This window comes from Schistocerca americana, chromosome 5 (assembly GCF_021461395.2).
Source record: "Schistocerca americana isolate TAMUIC-IGC-003095 chromosome 5, iqSchAmer2.1, whole genome shotgun sequence".
Classification (NCBI taxonomy): domain Eukaryota; kingdom Metazoa; phylum Arthropoda; class Insecta; order Orthoptera; family Acrididae; genus Schistocerca; species Schistocerca americana.
The window spans coordinates 481,684,085-481,703,264 of record NC_060123.1 but is presented as its reverse complement, the minus strand read 5'-3'; the positions used below and the strand labels follow the sequence as shown (position 1 = coordinate 481,703,264).

At 41.7% G+C, this 19,180-nt stretch overlaps 1 protein-coding gene across 1 annotated transcript in view; it reads left to right on the top strand.

Moving 5' to 3' along the window:
* Nucleotides 1–19,180, top strand: part of LOC124615463 (dolichyldiphosphatase 1-like) — a 66,252-nt gene that overhangs the window by 36,025 nt on the left and 11,047 nt on the right. The window lies entirely within an intron of this gene.

Sequence of the window (19,180 nt, the reverse complement as noted above, 5' to 3'; positions counted from 1 at the left end):
TCTTTTCGGTTTTAATTTGTTTATGAGGTACAAAAAAACTTGCAAATGTTAGTGTTTTTTTTCACGCTATTCACAAGGCTTTTACACCTCTCAATGCCCAACAAGGGAGACTCCCCATCGCATCCCCCTCACATTTAGTGGTAAGATGGTCCAATAGATAGCCCGTCAAAAACTGAACAAGGATCAAGCATGAAAAGAGGAAGAAGGTGTACTGATCTGTGAAAAATATCAAAATGGAAACGGTGAATGGTCCCAGCTTAACAAGTGCAATATCGAGACAACTGTGACAATGGTGACGTCGTCGGTAAGAGGTCATGATGTTTGACTATAAACCCGTAACTCACGAGTTGTGGTTTCTCAGACGACGCCAAAGTTTTCTAAGTCGCTCTTGTAGGTCAGCTATGATGGAATGTTTTTATACACCACCTATCCTCCTTTAATCATCAACCCTACAAATTATTATTGTCTGTTGCGCTATCGACTTATTTGAGTGTCACTGACGTGTGTTGTTAAATGGAAATGTCGTGTGGCTAGGGCCTCCCGTCGGGTAGACCGTTCGCCTGGTGCAGGTCTTTCGATTTGACGCCACTTCGGCGACCTGCGTGTCGATGGGGATGAAATGATGATGATTAGGACAACACAACACCCAGTCCCTGAGCGGAGAAAATCTCCGACCCAGTCGGGAATCGAACCCGGACCCTTAGGATTGACAGTCTGTCACGCTGACCACTCAGCTAGCGGGGCGGACACGTGTGTTGTTGAATGTTGGCATTTGATGGAGTCTCCTGGACCGCGTCTCGTGAACTACGCACCTGTTTTCGTCACTTCAGTACAAAATATGTTCGCAAGAGTGTGACAATTTTATGCACTCTAAATTCGATGAAATATTTAGCCAGTAGACGGAGAATGTTGTCAATGACATAGAACAAGAAGTAGACAAAGTGACACAGAACAAGAAGTAGACAAAGAAAATAACGATTTTTCAGTAGCCAGTAATCAGAATTCTGCTAGCGAACAAGGGGACCATTCAGAGGAAAAACTTCAGCACTATGGTGATGAGGACCTTTCTGTCTCTCCAACAAAAGACTTAAAGTGTTGGTTAAAATTAAATGTGTTCTGAGTGGTGGTAAAGAAAGATGTAGATCTCATCTCTGAATATTAATTTTGCAGCCTTTCTTTTTCTGGCTATCGAGTTCAGTTTTTATACGCAAGTTTAAACGCTGGAAATTAGTTTTATGCGATAATTTGCTTTCTACAGAAATACCATAATTTTTCAGAACGTAAAATTCACTTCTCTAACAGTTTATTTGTGTATACTATTGAAAAAGCTTCACAAAAGTATGTGATATATGAGAGATACAAAAATAAAATACTGTTGAGTGCAATAAAATCAACAAGGAATATTTAAACAACAGTTATATAGCTGTAACCATGAATGTTATATAACATAAATTAGATTTTCAAATGATTTACAGTGTAAAACATGGTTTAAAGATAGGGGTCTCAGAGACCACACTTCTTAGTATATGTTACAGAAAACTCACCTCGTGAGTTAAGGGGAGTTAGAACGGAAATTTTTTTTCACTTTTCGGATTTTTATCTCATTATAAAAGTTGCAATTTTCCGAATAAAATGATGTCTATATCACTTACAAACTCACATTAGAAGTATTTTATTTTTTAAAATATAGTCCACACCGGTTGAAAATATTGAAATTTTTACGTGCATTACTTCCAGATCTAATAAAATCGGTAATTTTTTGTTATAGAAGGCTGTGGATTGCAGTGTTATAAAGCTTAAATTGCGTGTTTGTTTTGGTAGCATTGTCAAAAACAGTATCCTATCGCCGGCCGTTGTGGCCGAGCGGTTCTAGGCGCTTCAGTCCGGAACCGCACTGCTGCTACGGTTGCAGGTTCGAATCCTGCTTCGGGCATGGATGTGTGTGATGTCCTTAGGTTAGTTAGGTGTAAGTAGTTATAAGTCCGGGGGACTGATGACCTCAGATGTTAAGTCCCATACTGCTTAAAGCCTTCTGAACCATTTGAGTATCCTATCGTTTCATAGTATAAACACGCGTTGTATGTCGAAGTGCTAAAGTTTTTCCGAGGAAAAATGCCGAATAGATTGGTAAATCTCTCTAAAAGTAAAGTATGATGCCAAAACGAAGTGTTTTTAAGAAACGTGGGTTGCGTGGTAATAGATTTTCGAATAAAGGGAAACATTGTGTTCAACAGGTGGCGTGTGAAGTTACAGACAATGAAATAAAGGCAGTGCTTTGAAGATTAAAATACAACGTTGTGATACACACTTTTCTCAAAAGGAAAGTGATGTAAATGGTAGATTAGGTTACATTCTTATAGATTTACACATCCTAACAAGGGTGTTACGGGAATGTGCGCGTTGTAAAATATGTGAAGGGCCAGTTTGTTTACATGGAGACAGTGAGGTATCAAATGGACTAGCCACGAAACTTATCATTAATTGTGCCAGTTGTAAATATACTCATTCATTTTGGAATTCTGGTAAGTCTAAAGCTAATTATTTTGAAGTAAATGTTAGGTGGTTTTATGGATTGAGAGCTAGCTATTGACAAAAGACACACTGCAGAAGAAACAATGTGTGCCTTGATGAATATGCCACGCCCACCTTATAAAATCGACAAGTATGCAGGATTCATTGGAGCTGCTGTGGAATATGATGCACGAGAGTCAATGAAGGGTGCTGCAAACAAAGCTGTTATAATAAATGATGGCATGACTGACATACCAGTAGCTTTTGATAGCACTTGGCAGAAGTGTGGCTACAGTTCTAAGAATTCTGTTGCTACGGTGTCAGTGTGGATACTGGAGAGGTAACAGTTTTTCCCTATTTTAACCAAACATTGTTATAAGCGTAAATCAGGGAATGAAAAAGGGCATATATGTGACGTAAAGTATGAAGGAGCAAGTGGTGGCATGGAAGCGTCTGCAGTTATTGAAATTTTTAGTCGATGTGTGAACGAAAGGGGAGTGTGTTACACTAAGTTATTAGGTGATGGAGACTCAAAAGCATATAACAGTGTAGTAGCCACTCAGCTTTGTGGTGAGAGGATTATCACAAAACTGGAATCCGTTGGTCATGTGCAGAAGAGGATGGGCGCCAGGTTGAAGAAGTTGAAACAAAGTTTGAGAGAAAAGAAAATTTCTGATGGTAAAACCATAAGAGACAGGCTGACAGACAAAATGATTGATGAACTACAGCAGTATTATGGGATGGCCATTAGAAATAATACTGAGGATTTGTTGAAAATGAAGCAGGCAGTATGGGCTAACTTCTTCCACAGACTGTCACCTGATGAAAAACCAGTACAGACCTTTGCCCTCTTGGACCTGATTCATGGTGCGATTACTGCAATGCCCAGTACTCAAAACAGTGGATACAGCCATAAACATTCCGTCCCAGCAGCAGTCATGGATATCACAAAACCTATTCACAGATACCTGGCGAAGCCTGAATTACTGAAGAAGTGTCTGCATGGTCAGACTCAAAATCCCAATGATTCGTTCAATAATCTTATATGGACTCGCTTACCAAAAAATATTTTTGTTGGAATGAAGACACTAAAGTGAGGGGGGGGGGGGGGGTCAGTGATGTTGTTATTGCTTTTAATGATGGAGACTTTGGTGGGGTGAAAGTGCTACGGCATATGGAATTAATCGTGGGGCAAAGTGCATCAGAGAACTTGAGCGGATGGATGAGGTTTGCATTGATAAAGCAGAGTATGCAGCACAGTTGGTCACTAAGGAGTCCAGAAAGAAGAAAAAACTTGGAGTAAGATCAAGAGGATAAAGTATGGTGCAGGGTGCTTCTGGGTGATAAAAAATAAGCTTATATTAAGTGAGTTAGTCTTTTGGGACTTTAGAAGCCGTTCCTGAAAACTTATATTTTCTGTTGCATTTTTCCCTAAATCTCAGAAACCACTTCGAGTAGAGTATTCTAATTTTCAGGGAGTGATAACATACATATCCTGTGTCTACTGAACCAAAAGAACAACATAATGTTACGCGTAATTAAAATTATTTAGGATAATGTATGTGTTCAAATTTTTAGGGAGTAATAACATTCATATCCTATGTCTTCTGAGCTAAAAGAAGAACATAATGTTATTTGTAATTAAAATTATTTGCGATAACGAACAAAAAAGTACACAAAATTTTAACCGTGTAATTAAAAAATTGTATTTCCAAAAGCAGTGGCTGAAATCAATTGTTGTATTTCAATAAACTCAGAACATATAGTTTAATGCCCTGTAAAAGTTTCATCTCAATGGCTACAGTGGTTCCTGAAATACAGGGAAACCAAGTCACTAAATTTAACATTGTCGGGATAGGGCGATCCAACTCCCCTTTAGGGTAAACTGGACGAGCCGTGTTCAAAACTCCATCGTGTTCGCCTATTTATTTTTATTTTATTTCTTTTCACAACATAATGAACTGTCCGTCTGGTCACTGAAATGTTTGTTCTCTTTCCGTAGCCTTGGCAACTGTCATACTGTACATTGGTTACAGAGTACGTTACCGTCGCAAGTAAACTTGATGAATAGTGAGAGCGGGCGAGATACCACATAGACGTCTCACAGAAATGAAAATAATAAATAAACGGGCATGAACTATGTTACAACAAACGAATTCAAGAGTCAAGACTTTCAAAACGGAACGCTATTTCAAAACCGTTAAAAACATATGTTCTGCCAGAGTACAGAAAAACTGTGTGATTGTGAAACTGTTGGAAGCATTTGTTGCAGCTTATGTGACAAACTATTATGTTTCACTATTTCATTGGTAACGATCTCATTCACATTCATACGAACAGCTAAATCGGGTAAGGAGGCATATCTCATTCACCTACCAGGCGTAAAAAATTACATACGTTGATAAGAGATTACTATCGTATGACACACTTACTGTCGTTATTGCCGTGTATGACACACTAGCCGTGCTTCCCGCTGGAGGAATCGGTTGCCTTTTCGCCCTATCATCAAATGTCACTTTCTTTCAGCTGCTAATAGAGTAGTAGTGCAGAATCAACTGTCATTATAGGTCCATACCTTACACCTCACCGTTACAAACGGACCTTACACCACGACACAGACACAAATTTGAATACAGAGGGGACTGTCACCAGGGAGATAAAACACGGCTCGCACATAAGGCGCCATTGCTGTTATACGCAGTTCTACATTACACTTCTGTCCTTCGACCGTTCATTGTTTCTTTTTTGCTTTTTTTTCCCCTCTCTCTACAATGCAGTGCACGTTCCTGTTTTCATGCTTGATCTGTGGTCAGTTTTTGACGGGCTGTCCAGTTGGCCCTGTTGCCGCTACTGCTTACTTAAAAGCCACTAGTTTGCTGACTCTGGAGAAATTGAATAATAACTTCGTTCACTGCCGACAACACTATCAAAACGAACCCGTCAGCTGAGTGTCATTGAAAGTGCATTACAGACACGTTCATGCGAAAACATTATACTCATTTACTGAAGTAATTTTGAAATTAACTGAATGAGGCTTACTGCACAACAATTACTCAATGAGCGCATAGGTTGAAAATAGTTCCAACGAAAGGCGACTTCCTACTTCTACCAAGCACAGAACGCACAGAACATATGTACATACATTCAGCAACTGGAAACAAATATAACACATGAATTATGATACTTGAAATTATCGCTTTACAGTTGCTAACCATTATCTAAATTTGGTGTAAGCGTCTGTAGAGCGGTTTTTCGTACAACTGGTTTCTTGAACAGTAGCCTTTTGATGTTTATGAAACGAAGTTACGTGGTAACAGGGATGGAGACATCACGCCGTTTATATGGGGCTCCCAAAACCGGGTTTCGTAAACCAATTTCCCAGTACCGATTTTGAGTGGTCATGTAAACACTTCAGTATCGGTTCTGGAAATCCGCTTGTGGTTGCTGGGTTTCCAATTCCGCAATTGATTTTCATCCCCATGTAAACGCAACAGATTTTGGAACTTGCTTGGGCTGTCAAGTTGTGTATTGTTTCTAAAAATTTTCGGCTAATATGGACGGAGTGGTTTTTCGTACTGTGAATGGACAAGTAGACTGAAGCTGTTTATACCTCGTCTAACTGAAGGGAAATAGCATTTGTGCTGACTAAATCATACGCTGCAACAGTTGTTTCCCAGGCGCCATATTTAACTGGGCTAGCAAATCCGCTTCAGACCTTAACATGTAAACACAACAGCGAAAACCGGTTTCCGAAATCCGGTTTTCGTCTTTCGGAAGATGTGTCGCATGTAAGCATAGTGATTTTCAATATGGAACTCCCATCGTGGGTGTCCTTAAAGGACCGTGTACACGAACATGTGCCAGCACTTAGTTGATCGGCAACTTCATTTAGTTTCTTATAGCCGTTTAGTAATGCCTGGAGTATGTTGGCGTGTAAGCTTTCTGTCCGTAAGAGCTGCACGTTGTCGACTATTACTAACATCGCGAATATCGTGGGAATAGAATGTAAATAAATTTTTGCGTCTTTCTTCATTTAATGTTTCGACGATGATGTCATTTTTAAAATTTTTTCCGTTTTTTCCATTGTTGTTGTCTAACATCCATTTATGACACGATAATTAACACTTATTATGTAGAAAAGAACGAGCGATGCACGTGCATCTAGAAATAACGCAACAATGTTATTCAGGAATGTAAATATCGATATTCACGTGCCGATTTTGTAGATTAGTTTTTGAAACTAAATGAAAATATCGAAGTGCTATCCTTGGAGACGAGGCAACTCCTTAGCTGCTCTCAGAGTGGATTCCGCCCATATCGGACCACAGTCGACAACCTGACCTTCCTGGGGGCGGTTATTCAGAAGGCTTTCCTCCGTAAACATCGCTATATTGGCATTTTCTTCGATATAAGTAAGGCATACGATAATACCTGGAGACACTGTGTACTCGCACAACTGCATGAGTAGGGGTTTCGTGGGCACCTCCCCATTTTCATTCGGTCTTCCTTGTCTCAGCGTTTTTTTCAGACCCGAGTTGGTGCCACACACTCTGATCGATTTGAGCTGGAGAATGGTGTTCCTCAGGGCAGTGTTCTAAGCGTTACTCTCTTGGCCATTGCCATCAACAGTATTACATCTACAGTAAGGGGTCCTGTACAGTGCTCATTATTTGTGAACGATTTTGCTGTTTTTTGCTCCTCCTCCAGTGTTACAACGGCGAGTCGTCAGTTGCAACTTACAGTGTGGTGGCTAGAGGAGTGGGCTGCAAAGAAGGTTTTTCGGTTTTCTGCTGATAAGTGTGTGTGTGTGTGTGTGTGTGTGTGTGTGTGTGTGTGTGTGTGTGTGTGTGTGTTCATTTTAATCGCTCTCGTCGTCTTTTTACTTTGCATGCCTTGAGGATGTGGGATACCATCCTACATTTTAGAGACACAGTGCAGTTTCTGGGCCTCATTTTTGACTCCAGATTGTCGTGGTTGCCACACCTGCGAGACTTAAAAGCCCGAACCCTGAAGGTACTGAACATTCTCAAGTGCCTTAGCCACGGATCTTAGGGAGTGGACAGGGCACGTCTCCTCCAGTTTTATCAGGCTTTTGTGCGCTCGCGGCTGGAATATGGGTGCATGGTGTATGGGTCAGCGAGGCCCTCTTCTTTGCGGATCCTTGATGCTGTCCACCATGAGGGAATTCGGCTGGACACTGGCACTTATCGGACCAGTCCCATACCCAGCCTCAGTGCTGAGGCGGGGGAACTGACACTTACTATTCAGCGCCAGCTGCTCATGGTGAGCCAAGCATGTAAGTTTCTCGCAGATCCAACTTCACCTGCACACCATACTGTTGTTTGTCCACATCTGGAGCGCCTTTTTTCCAACCGTCCATTCGCCATGATGCCATTTCGGATCCCTGTGTAGTATATGCTGTAGTCACCCAGTGTGGCACCAGTAGGACCCCAAGTCCAGAGTTTTAACCGTTTGCCACCCTGGTTACTGGAGCAGCCCAGAGTGATTGTAGATTTGATGTGGTACAGGAGAGATAGCACTCCTGCTTCCGTTTTTACTGTTGTCTTTTCTGCTATTTTATCTGAGCACCATGACCATGTAGCTGTTTTTATGGATGGGTCTAAGCAGGGTGACTCCGTTGGTTGCTCTGTTGCCTTCCCGGATCGTGTCCTCAAGGTCAGACTGCCTCCCCAATTTACCATTTTTGACACGGAATTATATGCAATCTTGCGGGCACTGGAGCGGATGAGACAGTCTCCCAGTGTTAGATTTCTCGTCTGTTCAGATTCTTTGAGCGCCCTTTACTCTCTCCAGTGTTTGTACCCAGCAGATAAAGTAACCCAGACTATCCTAAAGTAACCCAGACTATCCAGGAAGCCCTCCTCCAACTACAGTGACTGGGGAAGGTGGTGTCTTTCTACTGGGTACCAGGGCACATGGGAATTCTGGGGAATGAAATGGCTGATCGAGCAGGCAAGGAGGCGTGTCGTGACTGTCAGGTCTTTCAGTGTGATATCCCTCTGCATGCCCTCACCTCACTGTTGTAGTATAAAATCCTGTGTCGCTGGGAACATGAATGGCTAGAAGTGACTGACAACAAGCCCCATGTTGTCAAGTCCACAATTCGGCCATGGCATACTTCCTTCCAGCCACGTCGATGGGACGAGCCCCTCCATACTCGTCTTTGCATTGGCCTCAGCCCTATGACGCACGGATTTTTACTCCGGCGAGAGGACCCTCTGATGTGTGGTGCTTGTGGTGTGCAGATCACGGTGCGCCACATTTTATTTGCTGGCCAGCGGACTGCAGTGGATTCGCCAGCGAATCTGCAGTCTATTTTATGCAATGATCAAACAAATGTGGTTCGCGTTTTAAAGTTTTGTGATTTGTCCCACGTTTTTAACAAGATTTTGGGGAGGTGTTTTTAATGTGTCAACAGGGTGGCTGGCTCACTCAAGTTTTTTGTAAGTGGTCAGCCACTCCCATTTCCCTATGCTGTTCTTTTAGCTCTTTTGTGTTTTGTTTTCCCTCTGTTTTAATTTCTTGATTAGCTATCTCGCCGCCTCATTGTTTTTAGTGCATGTGGGAGTGCCTGTGCGATAGAGTAATTGTGTGGTCATTTCCTGTGCATGCGTGTACGACAGTTATCATTCTTATCCACATTCATTTATTTTAATCATTGTTAGGGCACTGATAAGCTCCTCATTGGGCGCCAATGAGATTCCCAAACCACACACACGCGCGCACACACTCTCTCTCTCTCTCTCTCTCTCTCTCTCTCTCTCTCTCTCTCTCTCTCTCTCTCTCTCTCTCTCTCTCTCCCCTCTTTGGTATCAGCAAATATTGAAAAGTTTTCTATCTACAGGTACAATTTGTTGGTCAGTAGATGTTTCTTCACTTCCGAGAACCTCTGAATTCTGACCATCGTACACTGCAGTAGCTTTAAGATGGTTACACAACAATTTTCATACATATGTAAAGAATGAGATTTCTTAAAGAACAGTGTAGCGATTCTAAATTAATTATGCTTTTGGTAACTTCAGTTTGAACCTTCTTCAAACTTTTCCATTATTCTAGTTCATTTTATAACTCACTTTAATATGTTTGTCACATTACATCATTTTATCATATTTGTAAACGCAATGAATTATCTCTAGGAATAACTGCCCCCTTGTCCCTTCCCCTGCAGGTGCCCACGACTGGGACTGAAAGTAAAAGTTCAGAATTATTTGTAAATTGAAGAGAAAGATATTAGCAGTCCATTCTACCTACTTGAAAATATAATTAATTTGCTACTACCTTTGGAAATATAATTTATCTTTCTATTATCCATATTTTGTGAATGCGAATCTCATAAAAAATTAAACCAAGTCAGATAAGTTGATTTTAAACTCAGGAAACAGATGACATCAGAATATCATACAAAACTGAGGAGACCTACTGGGCAGTGAAATTACAATTTATATTATACACTCTAAGACAAAGAAGCAAGAATTATCTGAATGGAATGGAAATCAGTAGATGTGATGTACATGTAGAGACCAACAAATGATTACAAGTTTAGTAAAATAGGATGATCATTCAAGAGAAAGAACTTCACAAATTGAACAAGTTAATAATGTGTTGGTCTACCTCTGGCCCTTATGTAAGCAGTTATGGCCCTTATGAAAGCAGATATTCAGCTTGGCGTTGATTGCCAGGAATATTGGATGTCCCCCTGACGGATAGCGTGCTGCCAAATTCTGTCCAATTAGTGCATTAGATTGTAAAACTCTCGAGCTGATTGGAGGACTTGGCCCATAATGCGCCAGATATTCTCAGTTGGGGGGAGATCTGATGAACTTGCTGGTCAAGGTAGGGTTTGGCAAGCATGATAAAGGCAGTAGAAATTCCGCCATTTGTGGGTGGGCATTATCTTTGTGAAATGTAAATCAAATGTGATTTGCCATAAAGGGCAGCATAACAGGGTGTAGAATATTGTCGATGTACTGCTGTGCTGCCAAGGATGCCATGGATGAAAACCAAAGGGGTACTGCTAAGAAATTATAATGAAATGGCACTCCAGACCATCACCTGCCTGGGGTTTCTCCAGACATGTTTTCGCTGGTCATTGGGCCTCAATTTCAAGGGGAACTCATCACTGAAGGCAGTTCTACCCTAATCAGTCAGATTTCTTTTTTAAGGCTTTTGTTGAGTGAATCAAGATATTCTCTTGCAAAAGTTAAAATACTATGGAATAGTCGACGCAGCAGGTTCATGGTTATCTGTGTGAAAATGGAAACATGTAATTTTCTAAGGCAAGCTTTGTAAGCTAAACTGAAGAAAAAAAAGTTTTGCACTAACTGCATATCTGAGAAAGCCTAGCTTCAATGGGAACAGGTAACTTTACAATTAAATTAAACAATAACTAACATAAAGTCTTTCACATATGTGAAAGCAAAATCTGCTGTTTGGTAACATTCAACACTACAATGATCCACCACATTCATTGCAACATACATGTATTTTCTTTGGTGTGCTGTCCACAAGATGATACGGATGTGGTGGTGAAGCCTTTCTCATTTTTCAACATGCCCATCCTGAGGTAATCCAGTGTGCCAGGTGGGTTCCTGCAATGATGCACTGCAAGTTTCATCTGGTCCCAAACATGCATAGTTGGGGTCATGTCAGCAGGTACTGTGTAGACCATTCCATCTGTTGGATTCCTGCCTCCTGGAGGAATGCATTCACGGTATAGGGGCAGCATGCTCATGCATTACTACAGAATGAATCCATACAGGTTCCACTTTCTTGAGTAACTGGTGTTAGAGACTCTGACAAAGCTGGACTCAGATTTTCTACTTGCTATTTTTCGTGCTCAGAAACAAGCTACAGTAATGTAAGTTTCTGAATGACATTAAAAGTAACACCGTCAGAAGTTTATTTTTTATAAGACCACCCAGTATGGTTCTTCATTGAGTGTGGTAATTACATAAATAATGGTTACAGACTAATAAAGCTAGGACAGTATTTCTATAACTGTTCAGTTTTTCTGAGTAGTATAGATTCAGTTTGATGAGTACTCAGAAGAAACATTGCTGGAAATTTTTTGAATAAATGTAAGAAGCCCATGATGATACGCAGAATACTTGTGTCCACCGTTGGTTCATCCAGCTGCTCGTGCAGAAGTAACATGAATTTAGCTTTCAGAACTCTTTGTTTGCCTGTTACAAAGATTCCTGAAATCAGGGTGCTTTGACTGAAAAAATGTCCAGTCAGCATCATCAGCTGATGATTCCTGTTGTCTTTCCATTTCAGTAAGTTATTCTTTTCTAGCTTCAGCTTGTATCAGCAGCAAACATAAACGAGGCGGTTCCGCATTCCGCGTAGGTGGTGGCAATAGCATGGTGTGGGTTGCATGGCTGCCACACTCATTACAGACAACCTCCAATATACCTCATGGAGTTTCTTGAGAAATGAAGTAGTTATGACTCTCATTTGATTGCCAAAAGCAATTTTGATGTGTTTGCTATATTTAACATCAAATGTAAACTGGCCAGCTACACCATTTTGCATTGCAGACTTTTAAAACTATTTGCAATGTTTTACTTTACTTCGAAGTGTCACAATATCTTTGGGCAATAATGAAAACAAAACCAGTTTGTTATCAAGCTGTGACATCAGACTATAAGATGCAGAAAAATGACTGTATTTTACGAAATAGTTTACTCAAAATCAGATGAAAAAGACTGCATTGCAAGGAACAAACATAAATCCCAGAATTTTTTTTTTAATTTTTAACCTGAAAAGTAAAAGTTTTACTGAGAAATTAACACCAGAGATCGATGTAGCTTTCCTTCATCTACATAAAACATTTTTTTGAGGCACATCAGATGACTTGAAACATCCCTACCTATGTATCATACAACACAAGTTGCATGGAGCTGTCAGCACTCCGTATTGTGCTGGGCAATACGAAAAAGGTATGTGATGGTGGTATATCACTGTCGTCCTAGTATGCAGTTAATTCACTTCTGCTATGTCATGTTATCTTGAGTCACAGTGTGAACAGCAGCTAAGGCTGGATAATAGGCTGGAGGGCCCTGCACATGGCGCTAGCCCAATACATGATTTACTCACCTCCCTGTTGTGGACTGATGCCTGAAACGTGCATTATTACTGTGTTGTCTCCACACTCTTTTATGACTATCATCAGGCAACAGGCAAATCCTGCACTGGACAGTGAAGAAAAGCTGACACTATCCAGATTCAATTCCAGGTTTTTCATTGCTTACCTTATTTTCTTCTCATATCATGGTGCCTGGGTAGGATACTAATTTCTATTGTAATGGACAACTAGGGGCCACATTTGTTGTTGAGATAGCTGTGAACTGTCTGTGCTGCCACAGCTGCTTCCAGTTGCAAAAAAAAAGCAACTTCACATTGTTGTCACTTTCTTCCCAGTGTATTCACAAGCCGTAATTTAGGAATGATGGTCAACAGCTACTGTTGGTGACCACTGTGACAAAGATATTCAGTATTTTGTGTCTGAGTTGTTGAATGTATGAGTGATGTCACTATGGTATATGGCTGTTAGGTGCGTACTCATAGTCTGGGCCTGAAATGAGTCTTGGGTGCATGTAGAAAGACTGGATAGTGTTCAGTTGACAAGTGCTGGTAAAAACAGTATGAGGGCTGTTTCAGAAGTTCTGCACACTTTAAGAGAGAATTGAAGAAAGTACTAGCATATGACAGCTTCCCGCTGTTTTGCAACTATTGTATTCCAGATAGGTCACCTTCATTGTTTTGCTGTCTTGTTACTTGGGTCGCTTCACTGAAAACTTTGTCAATTGTATCAAAACATTTTCCATGGAGTTGTTCCTTCAATTTGGGAAACAATTTAAAGTCAGGGGAAGGGGGGGTTCGTATCAGGACTGTAAGGTGGGTGGGTAGGGAAATATTTCCCATCCATATTTGTCAAGTGTTTCTCTCAGTGGTTGGGCAGTATGTGATCTTACACTATCGTGCAAAATGTGGGTACCAGTTGCATGCATGTCAGTCCTCCTTTGACAAATTTTTGAATGCAAAACGTTTTGCAGAAACAGCTTGTAGTATTTGCCTGTTAGAGACATCCCCTGGGACTTTCTACTGGCAGCTATGACTCCATTCATGTCGTACACAAAGATTATCATCAGTTTCATCTTTGATTTTTGGTGGCGGAATGTATTTTGATGTGGAGAATTGGATCCTTTCGATTGTGACGATTGAGATTCCAGTTCTGGCTCAAAATTTTGTATCCGGGTTTCATAAAGTGGAACAAATCTTCCACTGTTCTTCTATTCCATAACATTGAAGCAATTTTGCAATTCTTTTGTGACCTGCTTGGATTGTCCTCAACACTTACCTGACCTTTACGAAAACAAGCAGACCACAGTGATTATTTTGTGCTACAAACCACTACACTATTTCCATACACTGCTCTCAAAGTGTACATTTCTGTTGGGTTATTTCCACATTGTTGATGTTGTTGTTGTTGTTGTTGTTTTCAGTTCTAAGACAGGTATGATACAACTGTCTGTGCTAATCTATCCTGTGTGAGCTTCGTCATCTTCAAAGAACTACTGCAACGTACATCCTTCTGAATCTCTTGGTCTCCCTCTTTCATTTTTACCCCCCCCCCCCCCCCCCCCCCCTCAACTTCCCTCCACTATTAAAACGGTGATCCCTTGTCATCTCAGAATTTTATTTATTTAATCGTATGGCTGGGGGCCCGCCGTCGCGCATGCCGTTCGCCGTGTGCTACTGGTCTTTCAATTTGACACCACTTCGGCGACCTACAGTCAATGAAGATGATAGGTTGATGATGAGGACAGCACAACACCCAGTCCTTGGGTGGAGAAAATTCCCTGCCCCAGCCGGGAATCGAACATGGGCCCGGAGGATTGACAATCCGTCATGCTGGCCATTCAGCTACCAGGGGCGGACACATCTCAGAATGTGTCCTATCAACTGATCCCTTATGTTGGTCAAGTTGTGCCACAAATTTCTTGTCTCCCCAATTCTGTTCATTACCTACTCATTAGTTACATGATCTACTCATCTAACATTCAACATACTTCTGTAGCACCACATTTTGAAAGCATCTATTTTCTTTTCATCTAAACTGTTTATCATCCATGTTTAAGTTTCATACATGGCTAGACTCCAGACAAATACATCACATGATCACACTGACAGAACCACAGGCACATAGACACAGGCAACAGAGCATGCACAATGTCGGCACTAGTACAGTGTATATCCACCTTTCGCAGCAATGCAGGCTGCTATTCTCCCATGGAGACGATCGTAGAGATGCTGGATGTAGTCCTGTGGAACGGCTTGCCATGCCATTTCCACCTGGCGCCTCAGTTGGACCAGCGTTCGTGCTGGACGTGCAGACCGCGTGAGACGACGCTTCATCCAGTCCCAAACATGCTCAATGGGGGACAGATCCGGAGATCTTGCTGGCCAGGGTAGTTGACTTACACCTTCTAGAGCACGTTGGGTGGCAGGGGATACATGCGGACGTGCATTGTCCTGTTGGAACAGCAAGTTCCCTTGCCGGTCTAGGAATGGTAGAACGATGGGTTCGATGACGGTTTGGATGTACCGTGCACTATTCAGTGTCCCCTCGACGATCACCAGTGGTGTACGGCCAGCGTAGGAGATCGCTCCCCACACCATGATGCCGGGTGTTGGCCCTGTGTGCCTCGGTCGTATGCAGTCCTGATTGTGGCGCTCACCTGCACGGCGCCAAACACGCATTCGACCATCATTGGCACCAAGGCAGAAGCGACTCTCATCGCTGAAGACGACACGTCTCCATTCGTCCCTCCATTCACGTCTGTCGCGACACCACTGGAGGCGGGCTGCACGATGTTGGGGCGTGAGCGGAAGACGGCCTAACGGTGTGCGGGTACCGTAGCCCAGCTTCATGGAGACGGTTGCGAATGGTCCTCGCCGATACCCCAGGAGCAACAGTGTCCCTAATTTGCTGGGAAGTGGCGGTGCGGTCCCCTACAGCACTGTGTAGGATCCTACGGTCTTGGCGTGCATCCGTGCATCGCTGCGGTCCGGTCCCAGGTCGACGGGCACGTGCACCTTCCGCCGACCACTGGCGACAACATCGATGTACTGTGGAGACCTCACGCCCCACGTGTTGAGCAATTCGGCGGTACGTCCACCCGGCCTCCCGCATTCCCACTATACGCCCTCGCTCAAAGTCCGTCAACTGCACATACGGTTCACGTCCTTGCTGTCGCGGCATGCTACCAGTGTTAAAGACTGCGATGGAGCTCCGTATGCCACGGCAAACTGGCTGACACTGACGGCGGTGGTGCACAAATGCTGCGCAGCTAGCGCCATTCGACGGCCAACACCGCGGTTCCTGGTGTGTCCGCTGTGCCGTGCGTGTGATCATTGCTTGTACAGCCCTCTCGCAGTGCCCGGAGCAAGTATGGTGGGTCTGACACACCGGTGTCAATGTGTTCTTTTTTCCATTTCCAGGAGTGTATAACGAATCTGAAACCTTCTGGTGTCTCCAGGTCTCTTCCATGTATAAAACCTTCTTTTATGATTCTCAAACCAAGTACAGTATTAGTGATGATTAAATTATGCTCTGCACAAAATTCTACCAGACGACTTTTTCTTTCATTCCTTTCCCCCATCCATAGTCACCTACTTCCTACTGTTGATTTCCAGCTCTCCATCACAATTTTTGTCTCCTTTAACTATCTGAATTTTTTTTAATCTCCTCATACATTTCTTCAATCTCTTCATCTGCAGAGATAGTTGACATGTAACATGTAATATTGTGGTAGTCATGGGCATCATGTCTATTTTGGTTACGATAATGTGTTCACTATGCTGTTCATTGTAGCTTACCCAGATTCCTGTTTGCTTATTCATTATTAAACCCTCCCCTTCATTACCCCTATTTGATTTCGTATTTATAACCCTATATTCACCTGATCAGAACTCCTGTTCCTCCTGCCAGCGAACTTCACAAATTCCTTAATATCTAAATTAACATATCCATTTCCCTTTTTAAATTTTGTAACGTACCTGCCCGATTAAGGGATCTAATATTCCGTGCTTCGATCCATAAAATACCAGTTCTGTTTCTCCTGTAGATGACATTCTTCTTGAGTAGTCCCTGCTTGGAGATCCTAATGGGATACTATTTTATCTCCGGAATATTTTACTCAAGAGGATGCCATTATCACTTAACCATACATTAGAGATGCATGCCCTCAGGAAAAGTGACGTCTGTAGTTTGCCCTTGCTTTCAGCCATTCACAATACCAGCTCAGCAAGGCCATTTTGGTTGATGTTACAAGCCAGTTCTGTCAATCATCCAGACTGTTGCCCCTGCAACAACTGAAAAAGCTGCTGCCCCACTTCAGGAATCACATGCTTCCACATAAGGATTAGATTTTTATGTAGAAATGCTGGTCACTATGTGTAGTCCAACCTGATTTGGTTTAAGCTTCCAGTTTAAAATTGAATTGCTCTTGATGCAGCCACATGAACCAGCAAACACATATACGACCAGTGTATTTAAAGTCTCACTCACAACCGACACAAATTTCATCTTGATGACACCGCTGTAATGGTTGTACATGCACAACGTGTAGGAGTTTCTAAATGATCCCAGTATGTCATCAACATGACCTCTTGAATGGTCAGCATAGACTTCTCAAACCACAAACCCTTCCAGATAGAACATCATATGTTTTCCCCGCCTACCTCGCCATGGTCTATCCAACTTTGGTCAGTCTCAGACTTTCTCCACAAACATGATATTTCATGTATTCGGCAGTTAGACTGAACAACTGTACAAATATGATTGTGATCAGCATGTTGTTTCCCACAGCCTACTTGTAAACTTTGCTATTATATCTGTAACTAGCAAAAAATTATATATAAATTGAATATCCAACCATAAATAATGCAAAGCACTAATAATTCCAAATACAAAAATTAATCTGTTCTCATAATTGCCAACATCTAGATGACTGGTTTTCATCTTCTATAAGACCATCATCAGAGCTACATTCCTTGATGACTGCAAGAATCTATGACGTTGAGCAGGTCCGTGCAGGCATGGAGAAAAATGCTGTGTTCTCTGTGTCTGCTCGGACGGACCTGCTCGACGCCAGAGAGTCTGCCAGAGAGTCCTATAGTCATCAAGGAATGTAGATCTGATGGGCTTATAGAAGAGTGAAACTGGTCATCTAAAACATAAAAATGTCAATGCGATTGAGACTTTTTTTATTAAATAAGTTACAGTATCAGAATAAATGGCTATTTTTGTGGAACAATGCTCCAAAAAAAATTTAAATCAAACTAACTCACTAGCAAACCACCTCAAACACTTCCAATATTTTTCTTGCAAACTGCAACAAAGTAATCCAGTGAATCACTAACTTCACTCACAAACAATTTTGAAACATAAACATCCCACATTTGAGAGCACCATCATACACTTCAACATTCCGTCTGCAAATGTGAATCATTTCAGATGTGCTGCACAACCATAATGCCACACAACACAACACAGTTACATCAAGGATCAAATCAGACTGGTGATTCAGCAAACTTCAGTTGATCCTTATAGTGGCATGTACTGTGTACACAGACCATGTAACCATTTGCATTGTACTGCAATACAATCTTTAAGAGTTGCGTAAACAGCAGACTCTGTGACAAAATACTAATGATACTTCCTGGATGGAATAATATGTAAAAAAAAAGAAAAAGAAAAGAATGGCAACCACTCACCTTAAGCTGACTGATGTGTGGTGCATAGAAACACCCAACAGAATACTGCATTTGCCCTGGCTTTTGAGCTCTTGCACTTTCTCTAGCAAGAGCAAGAGCTCGAAAGCTAGTGCAAATACTGTATTCTGTTGAGTATTTCTGTGCACCACACATGAGTCAGCCATAGGTGAGTGGTTTCATCCAGGAATTTTCATTGTTGTAATGATACTTCGTTACGTACACATTACTCATGAGTGAAGCCTACTTTATGCATGCAGTTTTTTTTATTTTTATTTTTTATTTTATTTTATCAGTTGTAAAACTCTCACTTGTTTGCTTCTATATCTCACTGGCAGAGATTTAGCATGTACTTTGGCTCTGGAAGGGTTGTTAATCATCTTCTAGGAACTGTACTTCTGCCATCGGGATTAAGTGAAGCAGTTTACTGTCATTTTCTACATACAACACTCGTGAAACTGCTGCACACATCAGACTGACAGATTAAAACTGTATGTTGATCTGAGGCTCAAACCTTTTTTTCAACTAATCTTGTTCAGTTTTAGGTGTTTGTGCAGTGCGTGGTGTGTGTGAAACACTCTGTGACAGAAGAGAGATGTGGTTGGTATAAATGTGTTGCATAGTAAAATATGTTGATGACTGGTTGATGAACAACAAAGTAAGCATGTTAAGACCACCTTAGTGACACACTGTCCAAATTAATGAGTGTCATTACCTATGGTACATCGCTAATCATTTCATTATGAATGTGATACCAGGTCACAATCTTACTTATTTGCTTAAGTGCCTAAGAAGAATAACTGAATGACTTACGGTTTGTTGTTACTGTAACACAAGAAGTTGCCAAAGTAGCTCTATTTTTAAAAGG